At 50.0% G+C, this 15,458-nt stretch overlaps 1 long non-coding RNA gene across 1 annotated transcript in view; it reads left to right on the forward strand.

Moving 5' to 3' along the window:
- LOC137534169 (uncharacterized) overlaps window positions 1–13,444 on the forward strand; it is a 36,381-nt gene extending 22,937 nt beyond the window's left edge. The window contains exon 3 of the long non-coding RNA XR_011024322.1: window positions 13,393–13,444. This is a non-coding gene — a long non-coding RNA (uncharacterized lncRNA). The remainder of the gene's footprint in view (window positions 1–13,392) is intronic.
- The last annotated feature ends 2,014 nt before the right edge of the window (window positions 13,445–15,458 follow it).

A 15,458-nucleotide genomic window follows, 5' to 3' on the forward strand; every position in this document is an offset into this window, starting at 1 on the left:
CAAATTGCAGAAGTTATTTAACTGCAAAACAGTGAATGGATTTAATGTAACACTGTCAAGGTTAGGCACCACCAGGGGAGATTTAGGGTTAGGCACCACCATGGAGGTCTTAGGGTTAGGCACCACCAGGGGAGGCACCACCAGGGGAGTGGTTAAGGTTAGGCACCACCAGGGGAGTGGCTAAGGTTAGGCACCTCCAAGGGGGTGGTTAGGGTTAGGCACCACCAGGGCAGTGGTTAAGGTTAGGCACCACCAGGGGGGTGGTTAGGGTTAGGCACCACCGGGTGGTTAGGGTTGGGCACCACCAGGGGGTGGTTAGGCACCATCAGGGGGGTGGTTAGGGTTAGGCACCACCAGGAAGGTCTTAGGGTTAGGGATAGGTACAGAGAGGGTTCTGTGTGTTAACGCTAAATAACAATAAGGCTTTATCGTTAAATAGCGATAAGCGTCAAACGGATTAGCGGCAACACCGTGCGCCATTATTCGCAGGCGCCATTTTCAGATGGACCCTCCTGACTATCTATACAGAGGCATCTAATCCTGGCTATCTATACTCAGGTACCTATTCAGGACTGTACAGAGGCATCTAATCCTGGCTATGTAAACTGAGGTACCTATTACTGACGACCTATACAGAGGCATCTAATCCTGGCTACCTATACTGAGGTACCTGTTCCTGAGTATCTATACAGAGGCATCTAATCCTGGCTATGTATACTGAGGTACCTATTCTGGACTATACAGAGGCATCTAATCCTGGCTACCTATACTGAGGTACCGGTTCCTGACTATCTATATAGAGACATCTAATCTTGGCTATCTATACTGAGGCATCTAATCCTGGCTACCTATAAAGAGGCATCTAATCCTGACTATCTATACTGAGGTACCTATTCCTGACTATCTGGACAGAGACATCTAATCCTGGCTATGTATACTGAGGTACCTATTCCTGACTATCTATACAGAGGCATCTAATCCTGGCTACCTATACTGAGGTATTAGTTCCTGACTATCTGGACAGAGGCATCTAATCCTGGCTATGTATACTGAGGTACCTATTCCGGACAATACAGAGGCATCTAATCCTGGCTATGTATACTGAGGTACCTATTCCTGACTATCTATACAGAGGCATCTAATCCTGGCTATGTATTCTAAGGTACCTATTCCGGACTATTCAGAGGCATCTAATCCTGGCTATGTATACTGAGATACCTGTTTCTGACTATCTATACAGAGGCATCTAATCCTGGCTACCTATACTGAGGTACCTGTTCCTGACTATCTATACAGAGGCATCTAATCCTGGCTATGTATACTGAGATACCTATTCCTGACTATCTGGACAGAGGCATCTAATCCTGGCTACCTATACTGAGGTGAGTACATTTGAAATCGGCGCCGGTAGACTTGGGTGCAGAATACAGCCGGTATATGGCTGATCCTGCTTCTGCACAAGTCCGCGCCGTGTTAATTAATATTTCCCCTCCAGGCCGCCATGGATGGTAGGTAATGAAATATTTCGGCTTCCAGCTATTGCTGGAGGCTGAATTATTGTGATTGTTAAGCAACCTCGGCTCCGTCTTCTGACGGCGACGACGTTACTCACTGAGCGCCACTATAGACTGATTCCTATTGTAGTCTATGGCGACGTTGGCTGCGCCCAAATCTAGCAGCGCTGAAAAGCACTGCCCTGTACTGAGGTACCTGTTCCTGACTATCTATACAGAGGCATTTAATCCTGGCTATCTATACTGAGGTACCTATTCCTGACTATCTATACAGAGGCATCTAATCCTGGCTATCTATACCGAGGTACCTATTCCTGACGATCTATACAGAGGCATCTAATCCTGGCTACCTACACTGAGGTACCTGTTCCTTACTATACAGAGGCATCTAATCCTGGCTATGTATACTGAGGTACCTATTCCGGACTATTCAAAGTAGGGATGGGACTTCGAATCCGGCGAATCCACGAATCCATCGAATCTTAAGAAAGATTCGAGATTCGTGGATTCAAATCCCCATGCCATTTGCGCGCATTCGAATCCGACGAATGCGCACAACCCGCCGCATCATTTCGTCGCACACGTCGCTTTGTATTACCTGCGCCGCTTGTGACGTCATCGCGACCACCTCCGACCTCGCGTTCCATCCGCGCGTCACTCCCGCTCGCCACGTGATGACGTTGACGCTGCCCCTTGAAGACGTCGCTCTCGCGGAGAAGACCCGGCGTGGACGTCGCAAGAGCTGAAGGCGTGGACGGACGGGCGAAAGAAGAAGCTACAGGTCAGGTACAGTATGTCGGGGGGGTGCCCGGGGGCCCTAGAAGACCTTGCTTGCCGGTCGGGTGCGGGCCTACGTGAGGTCGGGCGGCCTACTTATTTTTTGTGGGGGAGGGGACCTATGCCTGCCTCGCTACTTATACTGGGGGGACCTATGCCTGGCTACCTATACTGGTGGGACCTATGCCTGGCTACGTACACTGGGGGGGACCTATGCCTGGCTACCTATACTGGGGGGACCTATGCCTGGCTACCTACACTGGGGGGGACCTATGCCTGGCTACCTACACTGGGGGGGACCTATGCCTGGCTACCTATACTGGGGGGACCTATGCCTGGCTACCTATACTGGTGGGACCTATGCCTGGCTACCTACACTGGGGGGGGGACCTATGCCTGGCTACCTACACTGGGGGGGACCTATGCCTGGCTACCTATACTGGGGGGACCTATGCCTGGCTACCTATACTGGTGGGACCTATGCCTGGCTACCTACACTGGGGGGGACCTATGCCTGACTACCTACACTGGGGGGGACCTATGCCTGGCTACCTATACTGGGGGGACCTATGCCTGGCTACCTACACTGGGGGGGACCTATGCCTGGCTACCTACACTGGGGGGGGACCTATGCCTGGCTACCTATACTGGGGGGACCTATGCCTGGCTACCTATACTGGTGGGACCTATGCCTGGCTACCTACACTGGGGGGGACCTATGCCTGGCTACCTACACTGAGGGGGGGGGACCTATGCCTGGCTACCTATACTGGGGGACCTATGCCTACTGGGGGGACCTATGCCTGGCTACCTACACTGGGGGGACCTATGCCTGGCTACGTACACTGGGGGGACCTATGCCTGGCTACCTATACTGGGGGGACCTATGCCTGGCTACCTATACTGGTGGGACCTATGCCTGGTTACCTACACTGGGGGGACCTATGCCTGGCTACCTATACTGGGGGGACCTATGCCTGGCTACCTATACTGGGGGGACCTATGCCTGGCTACCTATACTGGGGGGACCTATGCCTGGCTAACTATACTGGAGGGACCTATGCCTGGCTACCTGTACTGGGGGACCTATGCCTGGCTACCTATACTGGTGGGACCTATGCCTGGCTACCTACACTGGGGGGGACCTATGCCTGGCTACCTACACTGGGGGGGGACCTATGCCTGGCTACCTATACTGGGGGGACCTATGCCTACTGGGGGGACCTATGCCTGGCTACCTATACTGGGGTGACCTATGCCTGGCTACCTATACTGGGGTGACCTATGCCTGGCTACCTATACTGGGGGGACCTATGCCTGGCTACCTATACTGGGAGGACCTATGCCTGGCTACCTGTCCTGGGGGGACCTATGCCTGGCTACCTATACTGGGGGATCTATTTCTGGCCACCTATACTGGGGGGGACCTATGCCTGGCTACCTACACTGGGGGGGACCGATGCCTGGCTACCTATACTGGGGGCACCTATGCCTGGCTATCTATACTGGGGCACCTTTACCAGAAGCTACCTATACTGTCATTTTGATTATCATGTGCTTGTTCTTTGAGAAAAGGTTTGGTTGAACTCATATGAGCCTTTCCTACCCTTCTCCCTTTATGAATGCCTGCAGTCCAAGCCCCACACAAGCCAGATACTCGCTGTTGCCTGAGCCTCACACAAGCTGCCGCCTGAGCCTTACACAAGCTGCCGCCAAAGACAACGACCACCACAGACATCTTGCTACAGTAAGAAAAGTACTATACTCGCATTCTGTTTGTCTTTGAGGGGCACAATGTACTGTACCTGACTACCTATGCCTGGCTACGCTAGCTAAACTTTGGGCACCTGAACCATAAGCTACCTATACTGGGGGCACCTATGCCTGGCTATCTATACTGAGGGCACCTATGCCTGGCTACCTATACTAGGGGCACCTATGCCTGGCTACCTATACTGGGGGGGACCTATGCCTGGCTACCTGTACTGGGGGCACCTATGCCTGGCTACCTGTACTGGGGGTACCTATGCCTGGCTACCTGTACTGGGGGCACCTATGCCTGGCTACCTGTACTGGGGGCACCTATGCCTGGCTACCTGTACTGGGGGCACCTATGCCTGGCTACCTGTACTGGGGGCACCTATGCCTGGCTATCTGTACTGGGGGCACCTATGCCTGGCTACCTGTACTGGGGGCACCTATGCCTGGCTATCTATACTGGGGGCAACTATACCACGGATCGCACAATTCTTATGTGCAGAATTCGTTAGATTCGGGATTCGAAAGGTTCGAGATATTCGAGAACCTTTTCGGATTCGGATTCGAAAAAATTGTGGATTCGTCCCATCCCTAATTCAAAGGCATCTAATCCTGGCTATGTATACTGAGGTACCAATTCCTGACTATCTATACAGAGGCATCTAATCCTGGCTATGTATACTGAGATACCTATTCCTGACTACACAGAGGCATCTTATCCTGACTATGTATACTGAAGTACCTATTCCGGACTATACAGAGGCATCTAATACTGGCTATGTATACTGAGGTACCTATTCCTGACTATCTATACAGAGGCATCTAATCCTGGCTACCTATACTGAGGTACCTGTTCATGGCTATCTATACAGAGGCATCTACTCCTGGCTACCTATACTGATTTACCTGTTCCTGACTATACAGAGGCATCTAATCCTGGCTATCTACACTAAAGCTGGCCATACACTAGGCCGATTCCCCGCCGGGGGATCGAATCTGCTGTCAAATCGTTAATGTTAACGCAAAATTTCGATCTATTTCGTCCCGAAATAGATCGGTCCCGTCAATTGCTCCGTGCGGGAAATTACCGTCGATCGCCCGCGGGTAGGGAGCGCGTCGCTAGCGGCGTTTGAGTAACCGACGACTGACGCAATACAGCTGCAATACATTACCTGCTCCGCTGGTGCGACTCCACAGGTCTCCGCTGTCTTCTTCTCCGCTCTGATCTGGTCTCCGGCTGGCTTCACTGAACTTCCTGTCCCGGCAGGAACAGTAGAGGGCGCTCTACTGTTTAAACTTCTCCCAGACAGGAAGAAGTGAAGCCTGCCGGACCTGGAGACCAGACCAGAGCAGAGAAGAAGACAGCAGAGACGGGGGAGTCGCGCCGGCGGAGCAGGTAATGTATGCGGAGTGGGGGGAGCGGCGGCAGCACCATCACCACAGATTGTGAACAGTGTCAGGCTGAAATCGGTTCACAATCTGTTTGCAGTAAAGGCAGCCATACGATCCCTCTCTGATTAGATTCGATCAGAGAGGGATCTATCTGTTGGTCGAATCTGATGGCAAATCGACCAGTGTATGGCTACCTTAAGGTACCTATTCCTGACTATCTATAGAAAGGCATCTAATCCTGGCTATCTATACTGATGTACTTGTTACTGACTATCAATACAGAGGCATCTAATCCTGGCTATGTATACTGAGGTACCTATTCCTGGATATCTATACAGAGGCATCTAATCCTGGCTATGTATACTGAGGTAAAAAGATAGAAGAGACAACGGAGCGATCCTTGGTGTATTAACTTATTAATATCGGTAGACACGCAACATAGATACACTTACAGTGTGTTGGTAGAATAAGCGCTTGTCAGGCCTGCTGGCGGTCCTCTCCACGCTCCTGTGTCTGGCCGGGGCTACGGGAGCGATGTTGTCAGCGGGAGTGACGCGCGGTGGGCAGAGCCTGATGCGCTGGAGCCGTATGACGTCACGACATGTTTTTTTTTTCCAAAGCCCGGCAGTGACCTCAGTATGTGTATTATGCACATCATTTCTACCATTTGCCCGGTAGTTTTATCAAGATGAATTCTTAATTCGTAATTTTTAATTCATTTGTCTTTTAACTAATAAAGTTTTTGTTTTAAATATACTAGTATTTTAAAAAGGACACGCCAATAGATGGAGTCCTATAGCCCATTTATCTCAAGCACTCCCACTCTGGGAAGCTTAAAAGCGAGCCGTAGTTGCCGTAGCATCACCTGACGAAGGCGTGGTTACGCCGAAATGCGACGTGACATTATACGGCTCCAGCGCACCAGGCTCCGCACACCGCGTGTCACTCCCACTGACAACATCGCTCCCGTAGCCCCGGCCAGGCACAGGAGCGTGGAGAGGACTGCCAGCAGGCCTGTCAAGCGCTTATTCTACCAACATTCTGTAAGTGTATCTATGTTGCGTGTCTACCGATATTAAAAAGTTAATACACCAAGGAGCGCTCCGTTGTCTCTTCTATCTTTTCACTCAGGATTGCTGGCGCCACCCAGCTAAAGGAGCAGCACCTGCAACCCATCCCAGTATCAGGGCAGCGCAGGTTATTTTCTACCTTTGGATATGTATACTGAGGTACCTATTCCGGACTATACAGAGGCATCTAATCCTGGCTATGTATACTGAGGTACCTGTTCCTGACTATCTATACAGAGGCATCTAATCTTGGCTATCTATACTAAGGCATCTAATCCTGGCTACCTATAAAGAGGCATCTAATCCTGACTATCTATACTGAGGTACCTATTCCTGACTATCTAGACTGAGGTATCTAATCCTTGCTATCTATACTGAGGTATCTAATCCTGGCTACCTATAAAGAGGCATCTAATCCTGACTAATCTATACTGATGTACCTATTCCTGACTATCTAGACAGAGGCATCTAATCCTGGCTATCTATACTGAGGTACCTATTTTTTGACTATCTGTACAGAGGAATCTAATCCTGGCTATGTATAATGAGGTACCTATTCTGGACTATCTATACAGAGGCATCTAATCCTGGCTACCTATACTGAGATATCTGTTCCTGACTTTCTATACAGAGGCAGCTAATCCTGGCTACCTATACTGATTTACCTGTTCCTGACTATCTATACAGAGGCATGTAATCCTGGCTATCTATACTGAGGTACCTATTCCTTACTATAGAGAGGCATCTAATCCTGGCTACCTATACTGAGGTACCTGTTCCTGACTATCTATACAGAGGCATCTAATCCTGGATACCTATACAGAGGCATCTAATCCTGGCTACCTATACAGAGGCGTTTCCTTCTGGGTACCATGTGACAATGCCGTCCATGCCACCTGCATGAGCGTGTAGCTGCATGCGGAGGTCCACCGTGTGTCTTCCACCCAGCGCTCAGTGAAGCGCGGCTCTGAGCTGAAGCCCTGTGTTATGGATTTAGCAGCATCTTGAGACCAGATAGGAAGCAGTTGTCCAGCAGATGTGTGAGAGACTTCTGCTTTACAACAGTAGCTCCGTTTGTCTCTGGGCCGCAATGCAGCATGCTTACGCATGCTGCATTGCTTGCTTTTGTACACGCTTTATGGTGGCATATTCCATACTCAAGAGTTCTAACTGATTAAATAACTGCGATTGAGTTGTAATCTGGACGCTCTGCTGGAATGGTGTGGACACTGCCGGAATTATTGCGTTGGCAATTGTTTGAGGAATAAAAGTATCAGATTAAGGTGCCAAGCATTGTTGCTTTTCCATCATAAATTGTGCTTGATGCTATTAACATTCAAATGAATATCTGGGGATTGCGACCAGGGATTCCTGCTCTCTGAACTGTTGCTCATAGCTAGTAGGTGTAGTCCAGCGGACCATTCCTGGCAGGTTGTTGTAGGTGGTGTGTAAATGGCATTACAGCATGGGCTGGCCATATTGTTTTTAATATTTTGACAGATCTGTCAGATATTTTACTAGATGTTCGTCTGAGTATGCACGTTCATTTTTTTCTAATGCACTAATAAAGTGACCACACAATGGGTTTGTTGGACATACACGCTCATTAGTGTGTTATTTTGTCCCCTTACCTTTTTCAATTACCTATACAGAGGCATCTAATCCTGACTATACAGAGGCATCTAATCCTGGCTATGTGTACAGAGGTACCTATTCCTGACTACCTATAAAGAGGCATCTAATCCTGACTATCTATAAAGAGGCATCTAATTCTGACTATCTATATAGAGGCATGTAATCCTGACTATCTATACTGAGGTACCTATTCCTGGCTATCTGTACAGAAGCATCTAATCCTGGCAGGGGCGTAGGGCCTGTGGTCGCAACGGTCGCCTCGGCGACCGGGCCCGGCTCCTGAAGAGGCGGGGGAGGGGCCCGGGGGCCCATGTCCGTTTGGACTCGTCTCGGAGATCCGTGCGTGCGTTATTGGGAGGGGGGAGCTGCAGCTGTGGGGAGGGCAGCCCGACCTCTCCCTCCCTTCCTCTCCCCGGGCCCCCCCCCTCAGATGCAGAGTGAGCGGCGCACGGAAGCGCTGTAGGCAGAACTCACCTGCCTGCGTTCCAAGCGCCGCTGGTCTCCTCCCGCTCTGCATAGATGCTGTTACACACTGCTTCCGGCTAAACAGGAAGCAGTGTGTAACAACATCTAAACAGAGCGGGAGGAGACCAGCGGCGCAGGGACGGAGGTGAGTTCCGCCTACAGCGCTTCCGTGCGCCGCGCACTCTGCATCTGAGGGGGAGAGGAAGGGGAGGGAGAGGGCAGCTAGCGACCTACCTACCTAACCTTTCCTGGGGGGGGCAGCTACCTACCTAACCTATCCTGGGGGGCCAGCTACCTACCTAACCTATCCTGGGGGGGGGCAGCTACCTACCTAACCTATCCTGGGGGGCCAGCTACCTACCTAACCTATCCTGGGGGGCCAGCTACCTACCTAACCTATCCTGGGGGGCCAGCTACCTACCTAACCTATCCTGGGGGGGCCAGCTACCTACCTAACCTATCCTGGGGGGCCAGCTACCTACCTAACCTATCCTGGGGGGCCAGCTACCTACCTAACCTATCCTGGGGGGCCAGCTACCTACCTAACCTATCCTGGGGGGCCAGCTACCTACCTAACCTATCCTGGGGGGGCAGCTACCTAACCTATCCTGGGGGGGCAGCTACCTACTTAACCTATCCTGGGGGGGCAGCTACCTACCTAACCTATCCTGGGGGGGCAGCTACCTACCTAACCTATCCTGGGGGGCCAGCTACCTACCTAACCTATCCTGGGGGGCCAGCTACCTACCTAACCTATCCTGGGGGGCCAGCTACCTACCTAACCTATCCTGGGGGGCCAGCTACCTACCTAACCTATCCTGGGGGGCAGCTACCTACTCTAACCTATCCTGGGGGGCCAGCTACCTACCTAACCTATCCTGGGGGGCCAGCTACCTACCTAACCTATCCTGGGGGGCCAGCTACCTACCTAACCTATCCTGGGGGGCAGCTACCTACTCTAACCTATCCTGGGGGGCAGCTACCTACTCTAACCTATCCTGGGGGAAAGCTACCTAATCTATCCTGGGGGGCAGCTACCTAACCTATCCTGGGGGGCACCTACCTCATCTAACCTATACTGGGGGGCAGCTACCTAATCTAACCTATACTGGGGGGCACCTACCTATCTAACCTGGGGGCACTTAATTGTCTAACCTGTATTCGGGGCACCTAGCTAGCCTATACAGGTGGCAACTATACTGGCTACCTATATTGGAGGCACCTACCTAACTAACCTATACTGGGGGCACCTACCTATCTAACCTATGCTGGGGGCAACTATACTGGCTACCTATATTAGAGGCACCCACCTAGCTAACCTGTACTGGCGGCGCCTGCCTATCTAACCTATACTGGGGGCAACTATACTGGCTACCTATGCTGGAGGCACCTACCTGGCTAACCTATACCGGGGGCAACTATACTGGCGTACCTATGCCTGGCTACCTATACTGGGGGGACCTATAGCTGGCTATAGGGATTCGGATATGTGTGTGCGTCGGGTGTTGCCGGGGGAGGGGGGGCTGTTGTTGCCGTGGGGGGGGGGCCACATCCAGATTCCGCATCGGGGCCCAGAGGTTTGTAGCTACGCCACTGAATCCTGGCTATCTATACTGAGGTACCTATTCCTGACTATATAGAGGCAGCTAATCCTGGCTATGTATACTGAGGTACCCATTCCTGACTACCTATAAATGGGCATCTAATACTGACTATCTATACAGAGGTATCTATTCCTGGCTATATATACTGAGGTACCTATTGCTGACTATACAGAGGCATCTAATTCTATACTGAGGTACCTATCCCTGACTGTCTATACAGAGGCATCTAATCCTGACTATCTATACTGAGGCATCTAATCCTGGCTATCTATAAAGAGGCATCTAATCCTGACTATACTAAGGTACCTATTCTTGACTATCTATACAGAGGCATCTAATCCTGACTATCTATACTGAGGCATATAATCCTGACAGTGGCGGACACAGCCAGCAGTGGGCCCCTGTGCAAAATTGCAACTGCGGGCCCCTATGACCTGCAAGGCAAAAAATGGGTGTGGCTACAGCCTGCAAAAAATAGGTCTGGACAGAAAAATGGGCATGGCAATGACCGGATGAGGGCGGAGCTAACTGTAATTTAAAGCGAACCCGGGGTGAGGGTTTATTTCCTTTTAAACAATACTAGTTGCCTGGCGGCCCTGCTGATCTATTTGGCTGCAGTAATAAACTGAATTACACCAGCAACAAGCATGCAGCTAATCTTCTCAGTTCAGACAATATTGTCAGAAACCCCTGACCTGCTGCATGCTTGTTCAGGGTCTATGGTTGAAAGAATAAGAGGCAACTGGTATTGCTTAAAAGGAGAGAAATGTGGCAGCCTCAAGATTATTCTCACCTCAGGTTCCCTTGAAAAGTGCAATGCAAAGACAGTGGGCCCAAGTTTTGGTGACCCTTTCCCCAGAAAATTCACATAATTGTGCAGGTTTTCTCAAGAAAATACACATCATGTCGGCAGATATGCCCAGAAAATACGTGCAATCATGTCGGCAGATATGCCCTGAAAATACGTGCAATCATGTCGGCAGATTTGCGCAGAAAATACATGCAATCATGTGGCAGACCTGCACAGAACATACACCTGCTAATATAAATAAAAAAACAAAAACATTTACTCACCTGCAGCAGCAGACCTCCTGTCCCAGCCTCCATCCGGCGCGCAGCTCCCATGGGTGGTTGGGTGGATAGGTAGCCTGGTGGGTGGGTGGGTAGGTAGCCTGGTGGGTGGGTAGGTAGGTAGGCAGCCTGGTGGGTGGGTAGGTAGGTAGCCTTTAGCCGGGTGGGTAGGTAACCTGGTGGGTGGGTGGGTAGGTAGGTACCCGGGTGGGTGGCTGATTAGCTGGGTGGGTAGGTAGCCTGGTGGGTGGGTAGCCGGGTGGGTAGGTAGCCTGGTGGGTGGGTAGGTAGCCTGGTGGGTGGGTAGGTAGGTAGGTAGCCGGGTGGGTGGGTAGGTAGGTAGCCCTTAGCCGGGTGGGTAGGTAGCCTGGTGGGTTGGTGGGTGGGTAGGTACCCGGGTGGGTGGCTGGTTAGCTGGGTGGGTAGGTAGCCTGGTGGGTAGCCGGGTGGGTAGGTAGCCTGGTGGGTGGGTAGGTAGCCTGGTGGGTGGGTAGGTAGCCTGGTGGGTGGGTAGGTAGGTAGCCCTTAGCCGGGTGGGTGGGTAGCCTGGTGGGTGGGTAGGTAGGTAGCCTGGTGGGTGGGTGGGTAGGTAGCCGGGTGGCTGGGTAGCTGGGTGGGTAGGTAGCCTGGTGGGTGGGTAGGTAGCCTGGTGGGTGGGTAGGTAGCCGGGTGGGTGGGTGGTTAGGTAGCTGGGTGGGTAGGTAGCCTGGTGTATGGGTAGCCTGGTGGGTAGGTAGCCAGGTGGGTGGGTTGGTAACTAGCCCGGTAGGAGGGTAGGTAGCCTGGTGGGTGGGTGGGTAGGTAGGTAGCCTGGTGGGTGGGTAGCCGGGTGGGTAGGTAGCCTGATGGGTGGGTTGGTAACTAGCCCGGTAGGTAGGTAGCCGGGTAGGTGGGTGGTTAAAAAGTATCCTATATGTTATTTCAGGTAATGTACTATGTGTGTGCCAAATTTCATTCAAATTCCTTCAGCCATTTTTGCGTGATCGAGTAACAAACATCCGAACTTCCCCTTTTATAATATTAGTAGGATATGCTGCATTTTATATATGGACTGCATTTTCTGTATGGGCTAATATGCTCATTTTATGTGTGGCCTTATCTTTTTAACTTCTATATGGGCTAATGTGCTTCATTTTCTGTATGGGCTAATGTGCTGCAATTCATATATAGGCTGCTGTTTCTATATGGATTAACCTGCTTATTTTCTATATGGGCTAACATGCTTCATTTTATTAACCTCCTTGGCGGTATAGACGAGCTCAGCTTGTTCATGACCGCCGGAGGGCACCGCTCAGGCCCGCTGGGCCGATCTTCATAATTTTTTTTAAACACGAAGCAAGCACTTTGCTTGCTGCGTGTTGTGGCCACTCGCCGCCGCTCGCTGCTAATGCGCAGGATGCGCAGGATCAGCCATATACCTGCTGTGTCCTGCGCCCAAGTCTACCGGCGCCGATTTCACATGTATGCACTACATTTTCCATACTGGCTAATGTGCTGCATTTTATTATATGTGAGATGGGCCCCTGTATTGGAGGGGGGGGGGGGTTAGAAGCTGTGCCCCCACAGCTCTGGAGCCCCCTGCAGTCACTGGGGCTGCTCTCTGTGGTTACACCTCTGGTGAAAAGTGTGTCCTTTGGCCTTTGCCATAAACAAACACTTGGAACATTATATGTCGGTATAGATATTGTGGGGACTGCTTGAGTGTCCTGAACGTAACTGCACAACACTTATAAAGCATATACAGTATATTAGAATCTTGCTGCTCAAATAAATTGTTCAAGTAGTCTGAAGTGTGTGTCCAGGTGCCCCCAATGTTCCTGGCATTCCCTTCAGCCATTGCTCACTTTAGGTCAGCATTGTCTGACAGTTATCTTCTATTGTTTTTCCTACACCTCCAGCTCACCCCTTTTCCCCTCCCCTTTCCGTACAACAGAACAGGCTACTCAGCAGATAGCCCGCTAGCATGTCTATACAGAGATCATTCCTAAATTACCACCTTGAACTAATGTTTTTATGTGAATGGAGTAATTCATATTTTAATAATATTAATCAACGTTTATAACAGTATTAATAAATTAAATGTTCTGTTTCCATAACCTCCTCAAGCCCTTGTCGAATACGTTCTGGATCGGTGGGATCAAGGAGGATTAAGAAGACTCTGAACTCTCCAGAGGCTTCCCACTACTGAGGTAAGTATTCAATTATTATTTTTTTCGCTTCAGGTACCCTTGAAAGGATGCACGAGGTGACATGATGACATAGACATGTGTATGTACAGCGCCAAGCATACAAATTACTATGCTGTGTTCCTTTTTTTCTTTCCCTGCCTGAAAGAGTTAAACATCAGTCATGCAAGTGACTGGCTTGGGACTGGTTGGGACCACAGCGTAACCCTCGCTGATAAGGAATTCCAGCTATAATACAGAAAATTGCTTCTGAGAGCAGAAAATAGATTAAAAAGGGTCAACAGTTCATAGATTGTAGCTCTGGCATACTTCAATAAAGGGCTATTTCGCAGAGACAATGAAACAGTAAAAACTGAAAAAGTAGATTTAAATATAAAATAAAACTGGGATATTTAAAAAAACAAAAAAAAATTAGGAGGAGGATCAGGGCATAGGGGCCAAGGTCGCAGCAGTTGCCTGTGCGACCGGGCCCCTGAGGGGCCCGCTTGTTCCCACCACAGTGGTGCCGCTGAGGTAGTCATCAGATACTCACTTCGCCACGATCCACGCGCTGCAGCTACAAACTTCTTCCTGTTCTTGTGTTCCATCTCACATTAAGAGTGCTCCCTAGGGGGCGCTTTTGCTGTGAGCTGGAACATAGGAGAGGAAGAAGTTTGTAGCTGCAGAGCGTGGATCTTGGCCGAAGTGACTATCCGATGACAGCTGAGCCACTGCTGCTGCGTCCCCCCCTCCGCCTGGCTACCTATATAGAGGCATCTAATACTGGCTACCTATAAAGAAGCATCTAATCCTGGCTATACAGAGGCATCTAATCCTGACTACCTATACAGAGTCATCTAATCCTGACTATATACACAGAGGCATCTAATACTGATTATCTAAACAGAGGCATCTAATCCTGACTACCTATACAGAGGCATCTAATCCTGACTATACAGAGGCATCTAATCCTGACTACTTCTACACAGCCATCTAATACTGACTATCTATACAGAGGCATCTAATCCTGACTACCTATACAGAGGCATCTATTCCTGACTACCTATACAGAGACATCTAATCCTGACTACCTATACACAGCCATCTAATACTGACTATCTATACAGAGGCATCTAATCCTGACTTTCTATACAGAGGCATCTAATCTTCACTACCTATACAGAGGCATCTAATCCTAACTATACAGAGGCCTCTAATACTGACTACCTATACACAGCCATCTAATACTGACTACCTATACACAGCCATCTAATACTGACTATCTATACAGAGGCATCTAATCTTGACTACCTATACAGAGGCATCTAATCCTGACTATACAGAGGCATCTAATCCTGACTACCTATACAGAGCCATCTAATACTTACTATCTATACAGAGGCATCTAATCCTGACTACCTATACAGAAGCATCTAATCCTGGCTACCTATACAGAGGCATCTAATTCTGACTATACAGAAGCATCTCATCCTGGCTACCTATACAGAGGCATCTAATCCTGACTACCTATACAGAAGCATCTAATCCTGGCTACCTATACAGAGGCATCTAATCCTAGCTACCTATACAGAGCTATCTAATCCTGGCTACCTATAAAGAGGCATCTAATCCTGACTATCTATACTGAGGTTCCTATTCCTGGCTACCTATACAGAGGCATCTTATCCTGGCTACCTATACATAGGCATCTAATCCTGGATACCTTTACAGAGGCATCTAATCCTGACTATCTATACAGAAGCATCTAATCCTGACTACCTATACAGAGGCATCTAATCCTGACTACTTCTACAGAGGCATCTAATCCTGGCTACCTATACAGAAGCGTTTCCTTCCTGGTACCACATAACAATGCCCCCCATGCCACCTGCATCAGCGTGTAGCTGCATACGGAGGTCCACCGTGTGTCATCCACCCAGCGCTCAGTGGAGCGCGGCTCTGAGCTGAAGCCCTGTGTTATGGACTTAGCAGCATCTTGAGACCAGA

The sequence above is a fragment of the Hyperolius riggenbachi genome, chromosome 10 (genome assembly GCF_040937935.1).
Source record: "Hyperolius riggenbachi isolate aHypRig1 chromosome 10, aHypRig1.pri, whole genome shotgun sequence".
NCBI lineage: Eukaryota > Metazoa > Chordata > Amphibia > Anura > Hyperoliidae > Hyperolius > Hyperolius riggenbachi.